Source organism: Thermobia domestica, chromosome 6 (genome assembly GCF_964235325.1).
Source record: "Thermobia domestica chromosome 6, izTheDome1.hap1.1, whole genome shotgun sequence".
In the NCBI taxonomy this organism is placed as follows: Eukaryota; Metazoa; Arthropoda; class Insecta; order Zygentoma; family Lepismatidae; genus Thermobia; species Thermobia domestica.
This window is the reverse complement of record NC_137459.1, coordinates 123,297,163-123,316,230: the sequence shown is the minus strand read 5'-3', so window position 1 is coordinate 123,316,230 and position 19,068 is coordinate 123,297,163.

Below are 19,068 nucleotides of genomic sequence, written 5' to 3'. Positions count from 1 at the left end.
TATTTATAAAAATAAGGTACTTCTATCTGCTAATTGCAATACAAATAAATTAAAGTTATATAGATAGCATATCTACAATCTACTAAAATAGCTGTCACTAGTGTACAAATCAATTGTCCTTGCTCTTAAATCTTGGTAACCACCTACTTCTTAAAAGAAAAGTAGTAGTTTCAAACGTGGAAATTATAATCTGAACTTGTGTTCCTACTATACATTTCGTAAAGATAGGCCCCTGACTTTGCGGTACTGTCGTGACGTCAAGTCAAAACTTATATTACATTGTCGTACCTCGTTGGAATTGTTGGAATGTTTTCTTTTCCATACTTAAGATATATAAATTTTCTTTGTACTGTGTAGTGAGAAAAAATAGAAATTAATGAAAAAGTGTGTATTTTTTCGTACTTTTTGGTAAATCAATGTTTATAGGACTATATCTCGGAAAGGAGATAACATGAAATAATTTCCTGTGCACGATATGTAGATGCATATATTACCTGTAAGATCTGAAAATTTCATTTCTTAACACGTAGTAATTTTCTTGTTATTTAGTAGAAAGTGAGATATTATTATCTCTGAATTGCTACGGTGTATTAACAATCTGAAAAAAAAAAACTTTCAGAAAGATCTTAAAGTAGCTTTTTCAACCAAACTGTTTTGACTTGTTTTAAAAAAGATAAACAATCACAAATATGACATTATGATTTTCTCAGCTTTGCGCCCTTCGCTACCGCAGTTTATACGGAGTGCTACGTTGCCACATTTTCTTGGCGCGTATACATTCTCAGACGGACGGGTATTTAAACTTGTCACACACACTGTCCGGCACTTTTTAGATATATTTTTAAAATTTTATCTTTCCACAGATTTTAAACCAATTTCTTACAAATTAGCAGGATATACAGGATATATAATGTGCCAAATGTTCAAAATTAGAAAAGCGAACTCTTATTTTGTTTGGATTTGCATGTGATGGTCTCCGAAAATTTGTTGCTTTTTGTCAGTTTTTCACTTACTGCACTCAGTAGCAACAAAAGTTTACTCGCCCAAGAAAAAAGTTACTAGCCCACATCACATAATAAAAGTAATTTACTTAACTTCCGTATGATATTAAATACTCGCCCGCACCGATGAACCACACGCCCCGGGCGAGTGGTTATTTGCATCCCTGCAATAAACGCTAATATTTATTTAAAACTTCCTTTCACCTTGCGGATGCTACGCACTTTCCATCTCCTTTGTCCTACTGTTAGGATTTGCAGATATTGGGGGAAACTCTCTATGGGTAATGTCCACTTGCTACCAGCCTTCTACCGGGTGAAGGTGCCTGTACTTCAATGCTGAGTACAGCAGTTTATCTGCTACATTTGCATAAAAAGTTCGAAGTGCGATATGTTTTCCTGCTTTCTTATTGTACAGTATGCGAGCATTGACAGGTGTGATAAGTCAAACAGCAGAAAAAACAGCTTTTCCACCACTTGACAGACATATCGGTACTAATAGCTCTTACGTAGTTGATTTGTAAAAATCGCGTAAAGCTGCCTTCCGTACAAAGAATATGTGAATAATTGGTGTAAAAACTTCCTTGTTTTCAATTGAAGTAACACGCTTTCATTTAGAAAACAAAGATTTTTGTTTTAGTATTTTTTCTTTTTCTCAACCTGCTGTTTTGCGTATTGATTCATAACTTTTACTACTATTCCTGGCGGGAGCTCATGTAGTTTGGATCCCACGTTAATCAGTAGGTCCACGTCTCAAATAGCCTCACTGCTAAACAGGACGTTCAACTCAAAATCAACTCAACTTTTTTTTTGCTGTAAAACTTCATCGCTAAAAACAGCTGAAACACCTTATATGCGGAATACTCTGTAGATAGCCCAGCATTTTGATCAATTCCCGGGACACCACTAAATAGGGGTTTTGCATTTACTTAAATTTTATCGCTCCAAGCTACATCAGAATCTGTCTTTGAATAGGAACGACACGTTTTTTTTCTCTCTCTTTCCCGGCGCAGATTCAGGTTCACTTGAAACAGAGTTACTATCTTGTTCACTTCCGAATACGCCACTGAGCACAGAATAATCAATGTCACTACTATTCGTTACTAACTCATAACCGTCTGAGTCGGAGTAATTCATCAGTTCTGCAATTTCATTATCGCTAAAAATTTTGCCTCTTCTTTTTGTAATACCGCCGCTCGTAAATGAATATCCATATATATATTTTTAAATCAAAAATCACGAGATATACTGAGGAAAATATAAATGCCCATTCGTCCGTCTCATTGCAATGAACACATATGGTGTGAGTGCTTGTGTAAGTTTTTGACGCCTACGAACCGAAGGGAACTGTTGAAGACGTAATCAGTGCTACGTGATTAGACGCAATACAGCCCTCGTCACCTACTCATTGCATTGTTTTATTTCGTTGAAAGAAAACAAAGGACCCATTCTGTGTTACTGTACATTCGGCAGGGGAATTGATCGAAGAACTTGGGTGAACACGTGATTGCCAAGGCTACATTTCTTTTTAACCTTTAACATGTTCGTAAGCTGGAAAGTGTGTATACTGATAGATCTTGAGGTAGAAATGGAGCCATTGTTAATAAGTATTCAGGAAGATAGCAGGAGCAGCGATGAGTCAACAAACCCATTACGAAAGTGAATGAAGTAAATAGATTAAGAGATGAGTTTTTGGATGTTTTACTTCAACGTTTTATTTCGATTACATTGAGATGTGTAATGCGTTATTATTATTTTTACGATGTTGTGAAAGATTATAATAAATACTTTTTCCTATTACATTCTTATGAAATAGGCTTCGCGCTACAAGCTTCCTGAACGCGACAACACTGCACGACCGCGATGCTGCACTTCCACTTATTGTATGTTGTTTCTTCATATAAGCGCGGGGACTTTAAAGATTGGGCTGCAACATGGCCCAGCGCTCAACGCAGAGAATATGTTGAAGTAAATTTTTTAAAAATAAATACTCTACCAACTAAACCTTTTTTGTTAATAGTTTCAGATGTTTGGAACACTAGACTTCCAAATTTTCGAACAGTGTTTTGTACATTTCTCTACCAACCATGGTAAAGGAGATCAGAGCGTCGTACATTTGCTTTAATTACACAAAAAGTATCAAGTGATGAAAATTGAACTTTTCACAACTTACAGTTAATAGATGCATCTACATATTGTACACAGGAAATTATTTCACGTGATCTCTTTTCTGAGATATAGTCTTATAAACATTGATCTACCAAAAAAAGTACGAAAAAATACGCACTTTTTCATTATTTTTTATTTTTTTCTCACTATATAGTACAAAGAACATTTTTATGTCTTAAGTATTGAAAGGACAACATTTCATCAATTCCAACGGGGTACGACAATGCAATATAAGTTTTGACTGAACGTCACGGCAGCACCACGAAGTCAGGGGCCTGTCTTTATGAAATGGATAGTAGTAAGTCGTAGCTAAAATATTAGTTATCAATACTTCATACTTAATATTATGTCATATTTCAAATATAAAAAAAATTAATCGTACTGTAATATCTACAATCAATTAGTTGGTACAACCTAAGTTATCCTAAAATGTATGTAACACAGGTTACAAATAAAGTAGTAAATCAGTAAAAATATAACACAAAAATAAAGCAAGAGCTCCTCCGTGGCTAAGCGGTTAGCGTACGCGCCTTTCGCGCGGGAGACCCGGGTTCGATTCCCGGCGGGAGCTCATGTGGTTCGGATTCCAGGTTAATCAGTAGGTCCACGTCTCATATAGCCTCGCTGCTGAAAAGGGACGTTAAACTCAAAATCAACTCAACTCACCTCAAAAAATAAAGCTCTAGTCAATAGAGTAAGCAAATACTAATCATTGCTAAATTCAAGCATAGTTCTCTGTCTTCTATCTTACTTCAAATATATTTAGCAGTTCTGATAAAATATTTGTAGTAAGATATAATATGATATAACAAATTAATTTGTAGTTGCTCGTGATAATGTTACAATAATCTATATTATAAAAGAGAACGTACAAATCCTTTGTTCCCTCATCACGCTAATACGGCTGAACCAATTTCTTTTATTTTTGGGGGGTTATTAGGATTTGGACCCTAGATGGTTTTTATCATATCACTTTAATTTTTAATTACCAGTGTCTTGAGATAATTGACCATTCAAGTGTCCATACGTACAAATCCTTTGTTATTAGTTCATCATAGGTAAAAATAAACGTATTTATATGCAACCCGCATGACCGTGTCACTCGGCGGGTTAACATAAATGACAGGCGCTATAATGTTAACATTTACTGCAATTTGAAAGCGAAAAAGTAAAAATTATCTAAGTAACAAAGTTTATTGCGTTCCGGGGTGACCGCAGCGAAGCGGGGCGGGTTAACATAAATGACAGGCGATATAATGTTAACATTTACTGCAATCTTCTATGGTTTTTATCATATCACTTGAAAGCGAAAAAGTAAAAATTATCTAAGTAACAACGTTTATTGCGTTCCGGGGTGACCGCAGCGAAGCGGGGTGAACGCTGCTAGTATAATATAATAAACAGCTTTCAAGTTTGAATGGTGTGATTATAATTCAACAAAGTTAAATCAGCATCCATAGATAAACCAAATAACATCAAACAAAGTTCTATCTTGCAATCAGAAATCTTAATACACACAAGTTTCCGTAATTATTTTCCTAGAAACCAAATAATCATATAACTATTATCCAAACAACAAAGTATCAATCGTTTTCACCATCATACAGTAACGTCATGTAGTTAATCTATATCTCTATACAAATATAATCTCCTAATCAACCTATTTCAGCAAAATACAAGCTGTAGTCAACCAAATCTTCATATAATGGTTTTGTAGGATAATCTTCTACAACATACATATAATACAAGCTATGTCAAATTCTAATATTACCATGCATTGTAACTTTAAATATATCTACAATATACCAAATATCAGTGTGCTGTATATGTATATGTACATCACATGTCAATGTGTGGATCTCTGATTCCCAACTTCAATTAAACCTATGTCAAATACTCTATCAACTTCTTATATACTCCAAGAAAAAATATTTTTACCGTAAACAACCAAAACACGTAATATAAAATTTCAAGACACACAATTTTCTTTTATCTACCATGATTCTGTCAGTAATTTAAATGTATATAAGTCGAGTCGAACAAAACCATATGTAATAAAATATTGTTGTGTAGTATAGGAAATAAATAATCAGCTAGCACGTTCAAGTGTTAACCAAAATGCTTGCAATTCGAGTCTGTTTGAAGGCGCAAGTTTCAATATCATCAATATATTTATTTCAAAGTGTAATAATGCAGTCATCAGCAAGCTTAAACTAAAAAAACTCTCTATAAAAGGCCTCAACTAAGATCTTCGCCTAAATCAATATTCTTAGTATCAACATTATTCTAACTCCTACTTCTCTCGATATATTCTGCAACACTATTTACCACATAAAAATAAGTTTCATCCCTGCAATTACTAGCACTTTCCCATTTTATTCACTTCAATCAAAGGAATATCCTCTATTCTTACTTATAGGAGAACATACTACGTAATTGGTAGCGCCAATACCCTTGGTTCAATTCTGGCCCATGTATGTTTGTAATAGACAAACATTGTGCGTGGGAAATTTTCTCAGAGTCCACCCGTTTCCTCCCACATTCTCATTCCACCATTTCATTCATTTCTCATCATCAGCGTGTCCTTTACTCTAACAGACATAATCGTAGGACGTTAAACTTTAAAATATTAAGTGTTCGGTTGTAACCTCTAGTGCATGGGATTCTTAGTGCAACTCCTAACAAAACTATCGGTAAAACTAATATTTCTGTAATCATATTTTTATTCAGTATACAGATAAGTATTTCATCTACAAGAAAATTATTATCATGAAAGAAACACTTATTCCGTTCAGACGCGGTGACAAAATTTCCAAGTAATCACAAATATAAAGTTTCCCAGTATAAAGAAAAGAATTCTAATTTCAGACCGTAATCCAAATAAGTCCAATGTAAATCAAACCGCTAATGTTAATTTCATGCAAGTAAAACAGCTTGAAACTAGTGTAAGTTCTAGTAAAATATCCGTGTGTTCCTATATCTTTCACACATCCTATAAGGTAGTGCCAATAGTAAATACAACGTTTAGTTAGTAAAATTCACGCTTAACATAATCTGTAATGTAGCCATTATTTTGAATACAAGCTGTATTAAATTAGTTATAAAATTATTAAATTCAAATCTTATACCTTAAATGTATACGCATTAATATGTTAAAATTTTAAAAATGCATCGTCCTTTGTATACTAAATAGAAAAGAATAAGTACCTAACAAAACAATAAGGGTTAATCTTTAAAAAATCCGTCCTCCAAAATACCTAAAATACAATTTCAGTTTCAAATATATTCATCCCATGTATATAATGTCTTCTTATACATATACAACATAAAAACTAAACAGCGCGGAATTAGGTTGGTAAACAAGACTTCTACGTATTTTCAAATTGTTTGTTCGTTGTTACCGATTATATAACTTAGGATACACACCCTAAACATTAAAATCTAAATAACACAATCCCAAAGAAAACTAAAATCATATGATCTCCGCAATTAGTAATAAAAATTATTAACTGTATTATGCATATCAAATAGTTGTAACGTGTAATTTCACATTTAAATAATAGGGGCATGCAATAAAAACGATCGCATCGCATCTACATGTTAAGTACTGTTATTTATATATCCAGTTTCATATACTGAAAACGCAATCACCTATTTATAATAATTTCCTGCAACATACAAAAACTAACTCTCTCCCAGCAATATATATCATGACAGATAATAAATATCATAACGGGCTAGTAATTCAAAGAGCCTAAGTTCCATTCCTATTTACGTAAAATAATACTTATTTTCATAATTCAAATAATAATAATAATAATAATAAATCGTAATAAGCAAAATTCCAATTCAAAGTGTATTATCAATCCAAAATGTGTAAAAGAACATAGTTCTAACTTAAAAGGAGCAGCAAATATCCTACATTCAAATGATGTCCCTGCAATCAGTGTCAAATAAGCCATGCTTCCGAAAAAGAGCGACATACAAGTACCCAGCAATAAGCCCGTTAAACATGTAAACAAAAATTCCGATAAGTTTTCCATTAGGGAAACCTTGTATTCTGAAATCCTTTGAACATTTAAAAAGTAAATTTTATTTATTAACCTCAGCATAAATCTGCACCTCTGATATTTAAATCATAGCATACAAACTTAAGCACGAAATTCCAACTTTCAACGGGAGATGGGTCTGCAGGTACTAAAAACGCTTTCACGCCTAACAGCTAGATGGCTGTACGGGCGCTTTTAGCGCTAGTATAACCTGACCAGGATAGCTGTGCGGTTTTGAAAGGATGGCGCTGCTGTTGTGTTTACATCAGTTTCTAGGCAAGCGCGGTGGGACAGGGGAGCGGAGAGTTTCACTTTGCAGTGTATCCAACGGTTTTTTAAAGTTGCAGTTTAGATGTTATGCATAGTCTAATCTCTTTACGCTTAATAAAAAACGCCGTAACTTATGTATGTATTGTAGTGAACCATTCCTGCAGTAATGCAGATGTATTGTGAATAGTGATTCATGAATGGCAATTACCAATTTAAGAACAACATAGCAACATAGCACAATTCAGTGAGTTTCTACTGTGTATTAAGCAGATTGTATAAAAATTGATTACGTTTTATTCGATTTCATTATAAAACAGTAGCAGCCTGTAAAACGCAGGAATGACAATGTCAGTGACTAAAAGATTAATTTTGGGTTGATAGCTTAGAGTTTTGCGCAATATCTTGTAACTGTAAGTTTAAATCAAGTTAAGGTTAAGGTCATGATGCTGCTGTTTAAGTGTATGTTTATCGATTGACAAATAAATTATTTTTTCGAGTTTTAGCCAGGGAAGAATCTCGAAACGTTTCCTCTCGAGAACTGTGAAAGTCCTTTCCGCTGGTCTATTGACCAGCGCATGTGCTTTTATTTTATGTAATTCTGGGTTTGATTCCCATTGAGAGACCAAAATTTAATTTTACGATCCTTCACTTTAATCATTTGTCTCCTCTAGCATAAACAACATAATCATGGGACGTTAAAATAAAGAAATTTCATTTTTTTGTTCGAGAAATGTGAACCCTTTGGGGGGAAAAGGAGGTGAAGAAATTTTTCCTTCATTTTTTAAAGATTTATGGGATTGGATAGCTTGCCTTTAGGGATTGATTTGTACAATTTGTTTCAATGCACCCTTCTTTTAGGATCATTATAGAAATCCAGCCCTTTGGTAGAGTTCGAATAAAAGTATTGATAAAACATCAGCGTATGGGTAGTGTAAGAGTAAGTATCATTGCTTCAGCACACAATAAGTTTTATTTATGAGGAAAGAAATTACCTCTGGACTAACTCTGAATTTCTCTCAGGTTTTAGCTATCAGGTGACAAAGAATTAAATCTACTAACTGTTTTCACACACAATATAATTTTGAAACTTGGGAGCCTAGTGTTATATTTGTGTCTATAGTATATAATGTTCTGTTGAACATCTTAAAGGTATTTGTCGATTGACTTCAGAGGACTGAGTTTAGCCCGTAAACACAAGTTGCCTATAGTTCAAACATATCAGATGTACGGTCTTGTTTAATAAAACCTGCTCCTCCCTGTCCTCTATCTGAAAAGTCCTATATTGTTATTCACATATGAAATTCAAAGGCAAAGTCAATCGTCTTTATTCAGTTGTATTTTTATTTCAAGTGTAAATATTAAAATGAGCTACACATGGTTGCAAGAGGTTGGGTGGCTTTTTTTAAAAAATACTGAACTGACATATCTAACATTGGCACTCATCTTCTTTATAAATTGATGTAAGAGACAGCCGATTGATTTCCAGCCAATTACTTCATCAGCGGTATCTTTGAACAATGAGATAACAATGGAATACAAACTTCGTTCTTTTCAAACTTGATACTTTGAAAAACTTATGAAAGTGTTATTCAAATACATATTCGCTCTAATCAATTTCAGAAGTAGCATTAATCTTAAAATAACGTAATGATTGTAAGAGTTACCCTGAAAATGTATTTTGTATGTTTTCTTTTTTATGTAATTCAGAGATTTTGTCTGAATTTTACTGGAGTTTATAAGGAACCTTCAATTATCAGGCATCCCATTTTAATCGCTCCCCCTCCGCCGTCAATGCAACACTTCTAACCGTCTCCCCAGGGGTCCTGGGTCCACCACTGATTGAGATGGTACATAAAGATAACTTTGTCTAATCTCTGTCATTATTTAGCATAGTTTAGTATTTAAAAAAACGATATTTCTGCCACATTTTGAAAACTTTATTTGAAAGTTATCAAAATGTGGCAGAAATATCTTTTTTTAAATTACTAAACCATGCTAAATAATGACACATATTAGACAAAATTATCTTTATGTACGATCTCAATCAGGGAGTGGACCCAGGACCCCTGGGGAGACGGTTAGGAGTGTGGCGGGGAAATATTATCAGTTCTCTCTCTCACCAAACTTTTGAAGCACATCCGAATATGATGTCAATGCAAAAGAATTTTCTTACTCAAGACACCGTTTCAACAATGGATCGGAGATCACATGATCCGACATGGTCGTAATTTCGGAGATGCCTCATTTCAAAGCTACACAATAGAACTTGGTTTAAACAATGAAAGCGCAGTTGCCAAATGTTTAACTTTGATTCACAATGGTGAACTTCGCGGTTTTTTTAATGGGAGAATCAGAATTTTCTTACACTCGACTGCTAAGAAGTTCGTAGTGTTAGAAACTAATACTAAATGAACGTCGAAGGTTATTATTGCGTGAGTAGTGCAACGTAACTAGGGTGCAGTGATTGGTGTATGGTTTGCGTTTGCGGTTTGCGTCTTGCGTTTTTTAGCAAGAACGCCAAGGTAAGTAATTTCTTGCTATTTATTGTTTTATTTGACTTCTGCAACGTAAAACAAAAAAAACGTAAGGCCTACCTATTTTAGGTTTTATTTTACATTTATAATACAAAGGTGAAAATTCTTAGGTTTTACTTTTAAAATAAAAAATATCCTATTCTAAGGGGTCAATCGTTCCGATCGCTCCGCCCCTGACTTGAGTATATGCGTGAAGTGGTTTATTACGAACAAGACAGAAAGAACTGTGATAGATTGATTACAGAACTGTGATAGATTGATTACAGAACTGTGATAGATTGATTACAAGTAGTCCGGTTAGAAACACTGCTGCTTGCATTTTAGTTCCAAAACCGGCCGCCCGCACTCGTTCGCTGGTTGTGTTATACCAAATAAAAAATTCTGTCGGTCAAGTGTCGCGATAGCCTAATCGGTAAAATGACGGACTAGTAATACAAAAGTAGCAAGTTGAAAACTTCTCCAAGCCGACTAAAAATTATTTTCATATAATTTAATGTTAGGATCGTCACCACCAATAATAATAATAACAATAAATGCCAAAAAATCATCCATTCAAATACTATGTCAATGTAAAGCAATACGTAGTTCCAAATAACAACCATGCATATATGCGCCACGTGCAATAATTCCAAGTCCATAAATCTGACCGCAGCGGGTGTGGCTAGGAGTGATCATACAAAGCGATTGCTAGTGTATAAAGGAAAGCTGCGACAGAAACCAAACTGTAATGGCGCCAGTGGAAAGATCTTATACGAGTCATATACTAAAAGGATTATCGATCCACCATAATTGCAAAGTAACATTACTTCAATTAAAAAATATAATTATCCTGTGCACATCATACTATATGATGAAATGTCGCCTTTTAAACTGAAGTTCCGGCTTAATCCCACGTTAATCCCTTAGCTCCCTAGCAAAATAAGATCATACAACATAGTAATCCCGGCTTTATCCCCTAGCATACGTGGGGCGGATTATGAAGGTCAGGAATGCTGCATAGTACTACTTTCACTGACTAAACTTACTAAATGGAATCTCTGTCGGCCGGTCCCATGAACTCGTATATATATGTACTGTATATATGAACTTTATTTAATGGATACTATGCATTTGTTTTATGTCGCCACAGTCGATGGAAATTAATTACTTAGTGTACGACGACTTCTTGCGTCCAACACGAGTGTAATGTTTTACTGCAGTGCATGCTACTTTTAAGTAAGGATATTTTTAATATGTCTTTAACATCGAAGCGAATGAGAATGCTGACTGATTTTGCTTTTTTCTGGTTCTTTGTCGAAAACAAAGAAGATAAGCAGATAAGGGACAGAGGTTAAAAGGGGCGTTCGGGTGGTGAGGTCAATGCATGCACCTTACAGATTTCGATGAATTAGATCTTACTGTACTACAAACCAAAAGGAGACTGGAGCCTTTTAATCGGAACACAGACTATTGCAACATACAGTATAAGGTATTCTGCAGTTGGTAACTTTGTTGTCGAGATATGTTTCGATAGGAGTTTCGCTTGTGGCCACTATCAACTCACCGTTTGTCGACCTATGGCAGTATCACTGTGTGTGGGAGGCCACTAGGGGTCCAAGATTTTGAACTCTTGGCTCCGCCACTGCGACAGAACCTGGTGAGCCGTGAAGTGAAGAAGGTTTCAGGTGCAGTTTCCACCTTTGCTAGAGATTTGAACTGGCGTCCTCTAAGGTGATTGTCTAAGGAATGGAACAGGCGTATAATGGTGTCCTGGGTCATCCTAGTCACTTGGGGCTTAGCGTTGTCCTGTAACAGGAGGATCCCTTTGCGATTCATAAGTGCTGGCTCCAGAGTTTTGTCCTGAACACGACTCAACTGCTGACAGTACACAGTTGCATTGATGTCCTGACCAGCTGGTAGCAGTTCCTGATGCACGATGCTGCGAACAGTTCAGCAAACATACGAGGGAGGACCTTCTCCTAGTGTAGTGCTGGATTTGGCTGTTTTGGAACCAGTTCATAGGATGATATCCAATGATTACGGTATCATGGAGCTTCGTACAGGATAACTTCTCATCAGATGTCAACAGCCTGTCCAAAAATGGCTCCTTCCTCAGACGAGACATCAAAGAAACACAGGTGTCTGCTCGCATTGTCTTCTGGCCCGAAGTCAAATAATGTGGGACCCATCGACCCAAATTGTAGTGCTTCCCAAGTTGATGGAGGTCATGCTGAATATTTTCTCCATTCACACTGAATTGTAGTGCTAGTGGGGACGCGGCACTAGTCCTAAACGGCACAAGTCCTAAACAGCATAAGACCTAAAATTATTTCGCGGCAGAAGTCCTAAACAGCACTACTCCTAAACGGCATAAGACCTAAACGGCACAAGATCTAAAAATCATTTCGCAGCACAAGCCCTAAACGGCACTAGTCCTGAACGGCATAAAACCGAAAGGACACAAGACCTAAAAATCATTTCGCGGCACAAGTCCTAAACGGCACACAAGTGTCTACTCGCGTTTCCTTCTGATCCGGTGTAAAATCATGCGGGACCAATCGACCCAAATTGTAGTGCTATTGAAGGTAGCGACGTCTTCCTTTCTCAACACTTCACGCCACATTAACTACGTCTTGTGCAGTAGTAATAGTTATCTGTCATCAGAGGAACACCGTTATATACCGGGGTGACCATATTGCCCCGGGGAGTCATTAAGCCCCCACTTCCCCTACCAGAAAATTAAATCCAGCAAGGAATATTTATTATTTTAATTTATAGTGCGTTACTATATGATTATTATAATAATTCTTGAAAAGGAATTTCTTATTTAAACCAGACGAATCCTTCTTTGTCTTTCCCGGCTGGAGTTCATGTTCGGAATCCATGTTAAGCTTTAGGTCCACGTCTCACATAGCCTCACTGCCAAAAGGGACGTTAAACAGAAAATCAAATCAAATCCAATACTTTTGGATGCACATTGCTCAAGAAACTGAATTAAGAATTCTTCACTTGGAATATCTTTTCCTTCAGTAGAAATCCTCATGCAAAGGTTCAGTGATGAATCTTAGAGTGGATTTCTTAGTGATGTTATTATTTACCAACCCTTTACCTTTTTCCTTTACCTATTTACCTTTTTCTGTTCAAATGTTCTACAATGCAAAAAAAAATCATGAATAATGTGAATGTGAATGTTCTCGCGCGTACACAATAACTATGCCCTATATAACAGTCTAGACAGTCTTTTCTTTGTGGTGGACAAACACCGTGTGCGTGGATTTCTCCCGATTCCTCCCACTTTCTTCATTCCACCATTTCATTCATTACTCATCATCACCGTCTCCTTTAGCCTAACCGGCATAACCGTGGGACGTAAAACTTAAAGATTTCATTTTCATTTCATAGACAGTCTTTTAACAGTAAATGAAAACCTGGTATCACAGTACGCACATAGGAAAATAATACTGGAACGCAAGGGGTTAATTGTCCTGAAAGACCTTTCAATGTAACTGTCGACACAGGCACATTTTCACACGTCAGGTTTTTAGTCCATCATAACCTAGAGTTGAACACAGAACATATTGTAATGTTGGGACTATGTCATGCACTTTTTTTTTCTTTTGGTCAAGAACTTGAAGGATTTTACATTTGCTTGTAAATGATCTTAATGTCATAAACTGAAGAGACTTTTGTCGTGTGTCTCTTATCAGCTGAATACGATCAAAAGTTTCAAACAAGGAACACAAGGAGATTAGATTAATTGTACTGTGCTCTGTCAGTTATTCCAGGGATGTAATGGAGGGTATAGGAGGGTATACGGCGTATACAGACCTCTAATTCTTGGAAACTATCGTATAGTCACCTAAAATCTAGGAAGTACACGGGTATACGCTACAATCGATCCATAGTGTATTCACTTCATTGGAACAAACAACAACTGCTTTTCATGTCCTGCATTTCAAAACAAAAAATTTCACTAAAAAAACTGGTCGTTAGGCTGTTGCCATGAATGATGTATAAATTATTTTAAAATATTTGCGTTTACGGGGTTTGGGAGTAGAGTTTTTCCAGAATTTATTCTATATTGGAAAACAGCATTCTGAACCTGAAGTGTTTTCTCCTCAAGATGTCAGATGCGCTGTTCCTACCTTCTGAAAGCTGGCCTCTGGTATTATTATTTAATCCAAGCTGTTTCCAAATGTTTTTCTTCGAAAGTCTTTTGTTTTTAAATATCAGTGGGAGGTAGAGTTGAGAGTGAGGAATAGGGCCTATATTCATGTGGTGACATTGAAATTTTTCTGTTTTGACATAGAAATTACCACAGTGTTCATGCCCTCTTTGATCCAAATTCAAAGTCTGCAAATGGGATACAATTTGAGCGAGGCAATATGGGATGGAACCAGGACTGGAAAAATGTGGACTTTACTTTAGTCCAAGGGTTAAGAGGAAATTAAATAAATACATTTGCGCCAAGAAATCATTGACCTCCGCAGAAATAGCAAAACATCTGGCCTATCGTCAGTCTAGTTTGAAGCATTCATAGTCGTTCCCAATACCATCAACTACAACAGCGAACCTTGGATTAATAATGTTCATTTGTAGCCGCAATTGACATCAAAGAAAGCGCCAATTTAGTTCTATAAATACTCAGTAGCTAATACTGTAGTAGTAGTTTTTCCCAACCTACTGAGCAAACAAGGAGGGGGTAAAACTAAATATTTTCTTGTTGTTTCGATTTCATTCAGACAAAAAAATAATATTTGAAGGAAACTTGTTAAAAGGGGGGTTAGAAAACAAAAGTCAGGAAAGACTTGTTCCGTATATACATGTCATAGCAATCTTTGATTATTTCAGTAAAGGCGTCACTGCGAATATATTCGATTACAAGTGTTTAAACTTTGTTTCTGGGTTGACGAATTAAGAGTTGCTTTGCAATTTGCAAGATACCCAAGAAGGTGCTAGAAAATTTGTTAAAATGGATAAGAGACAATACCTTTGTAAAGTCCGTTGATGAAAATATAAAAGCAAAGATATCGAGAATTACCGTAGAAAAATCCAAAGAACATGTTAATTTGCCAGCTACTACTTCAGAGAAAGACGTAAGTATATTTATTTACCTAGCATTTATTTCCTATAACGTACATAGGAATCCGACACATACGGGTCTTCATCTCAACGCAACCAGCTTCCATCACAAATCACTACGTCTTACAGTGCTAAACACCTTGATATAGAGAACAGTCTCCGTAAATGACCAGGAAACTGACAAGAGGAATTCGACCATCTTCGTTCGACGCCACAAAAGAATGACTACATTCTTACAGTATCAACGTGACTACGAAAAGGGTCGTTCTCCCAACACAAAGTGATCAAAAAAGTTAAGAGAGAGCATTATTTCTCTACTACAGTATTGTCTTTCATTGGCCGCATCTCTGGTAAACTCAGCAGAATACTTGCCTTGCCAGACACAGTATAAGAGTTACTCATAAACCTCCTGCCAAGATCAGATCATTAATCAAATGGGTGAAAGACAACCTTCACTTTCGCACTACTGATGTATATCGCATATCATGTGGATGTGGCAGATCATACTTAGGACTAACTGGAGGTACAATAGAACAATGATGCAAAGAACACAGAATTGATTTTACACGTACCACCATAGTATTCGTGTGCAGTAATTTTTTAAACAGAATAATAAAGAAAGTATAGCTATTTCACGTGAAAGGAACAGTCACAATAGAGACAATGGGTTTCAACTCAGTCCTATGTGGTTGGCCATTTTCAGGAACAAAAAAGACATTCAACGAAGTCATTTCTCGTAGTCACAAAATTGCCAATGAGGAGTCAGCATCCCTCTGCCAACCGGAAGTCAGCATTTCTGTCAGCAATCGCAAGCACCTAATCATAGCTCCGCCCTAGTCCCCAAATATACATGCCTACATCTCCGGTCTCATCATAATGAAGTGGTCCAAGGACCGAGAGAGGCAAGGTGCAGTCCACGCGACCGCAGAAGTATTATCATATACAGCGTACAGGAGCAGTGCAAGTGTCTGGAAGCAATCAGCAGCAGGATAAGTGACCGCACTATGTCCGGCTTATATCGGAAAGAAAATTGACTGTTGCGATTGACTAAGAGAAGGCCGTCTTATAGGAGTAGTACCATCCGCCTCTTATTAGAGCCACCTTTCCCTCCCCGACAGCATTGACGTTAAAAAACCGAAGAGAGAAGTTTAAATATTTGCTCCCCTGTTCCTCTTGAGTGACTGAGCTTCGAGTATGCACTTTTGCGTGTACAGCCTTGCCGACCGTCGGAGAGCAAGTAGATTAAGCTGTATCCGAACTGGACGACGCTGTAGTTACGCTCAAAAACACTATATGCACATACACCCACAACATCGTAATTCTGCATACCTTGCGGTGTTATACCAACCAGCTGCTTACACTAAGAAAACACACAAACACTTACCCACCTTGGAAATTTCTGGAAGAAGAGCGACAAAATGTTTAGACTCTTTTTATAAAAGGCCCACTCAGGATTAGACAAAGGAAATGTGAAAACGCCACGGAACGCAAGGAGTAGAAGCCTTCTAAGCAGAAACAGACAAGAGATGTTACACGTAGAAGACCAACCAAAAAATAAAGGAAAACAAAGGAAACCTTTTCATCTATCGTCAGAGAAGTCGACGCAAAACACTTCTGAGAGGGAGCCACCTTCTAAAGAAGACTTGTACCCAGAAGCTATCTTCTCTCCAGCTACGGGATCACCTAACTCCGTCTCTAGCTATTCTAATGCCGCGAAATCACCTACACCGCGGGATCGAAACAACTGCCCACTTACTATTGGACAAAGAAATACTCAAAGAACGGATGAGAATAATTGCTGCTGCACGGATATGCCCATAAAGCCACACTCACTAACGATCGCATAACCAAGACAAGATCCAAGAAAAGGATAGATGTAAAGATGAACAAGAAGAAAACAATGCTATAAAGAGAAAACCATGCTATAGTGTTATCCAGGGAAACAACTACACATCGTAATCAGGAAAAAATCTCAACAATCAACAGACAGTCACAAAGAAAAACAAAAGGTTTTTACAGTGGGCACTTTTAATGCAGACCCACAGAAGATAGGACCACTGGCCCTGAAAAGAGCGATTACACAATGACTTCCCAACAGAAGACTGACTGTATATCACCTAAACCGCAATAAATGGGTGAAAATAATCTTTGAAAGTAAGACGGACAAGAGAAGGTTTCTAAAGGGCTTCCAAGCAACAGATTTTGGAAAACATGCACAATGGAACACAAACGACTATGCGAAAATCAACAACTCCGACAAACGGCCGCAACAAGCAACCTTCATTTGCGTTGTTAGGAGCATCCCGGTACATGAAGAGATTGCTGGAATCAAAAGGGACCTCATTTATCACCTGTAAAGCTAATAACACTGTTCAACAAATTTTGATCGAAAGTATGTAAATTCTTTGAAATTGCGATTTTTACATTCATTTAAGCATAATATGAAAGGAAATGATAATAGAAAAATTTTCTTAGCTCAGGTTGTGAAAAAAACTCCCTTGTGCAACAGTAGCTGTATATATACACAAATGTATTAATATTTATAGAACATTTAAGCAAAATCCTTGTAAAAACCTACATTTCACTTTTTTTTATCTATTTCACTGTGATGTGATAAGCTGGGGAGTTAAGAAGTACCCTAACCTATAGCTTTCTTTACCCTTGTACTTCCTTTTTCAAAATTGCGCAAATACCAGTTTCACAGCGATACAGAAAATAAAGTAACCGTGGTCAAGTTAAACATTAACAATTCAGTAATAAAAATCAGTATTAACATCAAAACATGAAAAATATGTACAAATACCTTTTTGTGCAAGAACTACACAGCAATGTAGACAAAAGTTTCAAGTGATTCCTTGTACAGGATTATGTTTATTTTATTTTGAGCGTCTTCGCTTGGCTTGCCTTTTGTAGGTTACATCTGAAGCATCCCTTGCAATAGTCCAACAGTAGTCGGCCAATATGTTAGAACTCCACTTTCCCTCATATATCGTCTCCATGGCTGCAATATCTTGATGGAAACGCTCACCATGTTCGTCACTTACTGCTCCACAATCTTCGGGAAAGAAGTCTAGATGTGAATGAAGAAAGTGGAGTTTCAGAGACATATTGCAACCAAGATTTTCGTAGCACAATAACAACTTTGCTACCAGTTGTTTGTAATTTGTTGCTCGGTGTCTTCCCAAGAACTGTGAACAAACACTCTTCAAGCTTTCCCACGCAGCTTTCTCCTCACCTTGGAGAATTTCGTCTAATATGTGATCTTTGAATAGTTGCCTAATCTGTGGCCCTATGAAAATACCCTCTTTAACTTTGGCATCACTTAATCGAGGGAATTGTCCTCTTAGGTACTTATAGGCCTCATCCTCTTGGTTCATGCTCTTAACAAAACTTTTCATAAGACCTAATTTAATATGTAGAGGGGGAAGCAAAATTCGGTTACGATCTACCAGTGCTTCGTGCTGCACATTTTTTACTCCCGGCTGAAGAGTTTCTCTGGTACTCCAATCACTTTTGCGGTAATGAGATCCAGGATCTCTACTGGTCCATTCACATATAAAGCAACAATACTTTGTATACCCTAACTGCATACCTAGCAACAGTACTATTACTTTAAGGTCACCACAAATGAGCCACTAAAATCATAATATTTAATGACTTGAAGCAAACGTTTCAAGTTTTCATAAGATTCCTTCATATGAACTGCGTAACCTACAGGAATTGAAGGAAGTTCATTTCCAATATGTAAAAGCACTGCCTTTAAACTCACCTTGGACGAATCTATTAAGAGCCTCCACTCCGTAGGTTCATAATTAATTTTTAGTGCCCTCATGAGACAATTTATATTTGTACATGCCACAAGTGTGTCTTCCATAGTAAAAAATGAAGTGAACATCTTCTCCCTATTCCGATACACTGAAATATTTACTTTTTCCTGTAACAAATTCCATTGCTTTAAGCGTGACGCTAAAATGTCGGCTTTTCTTT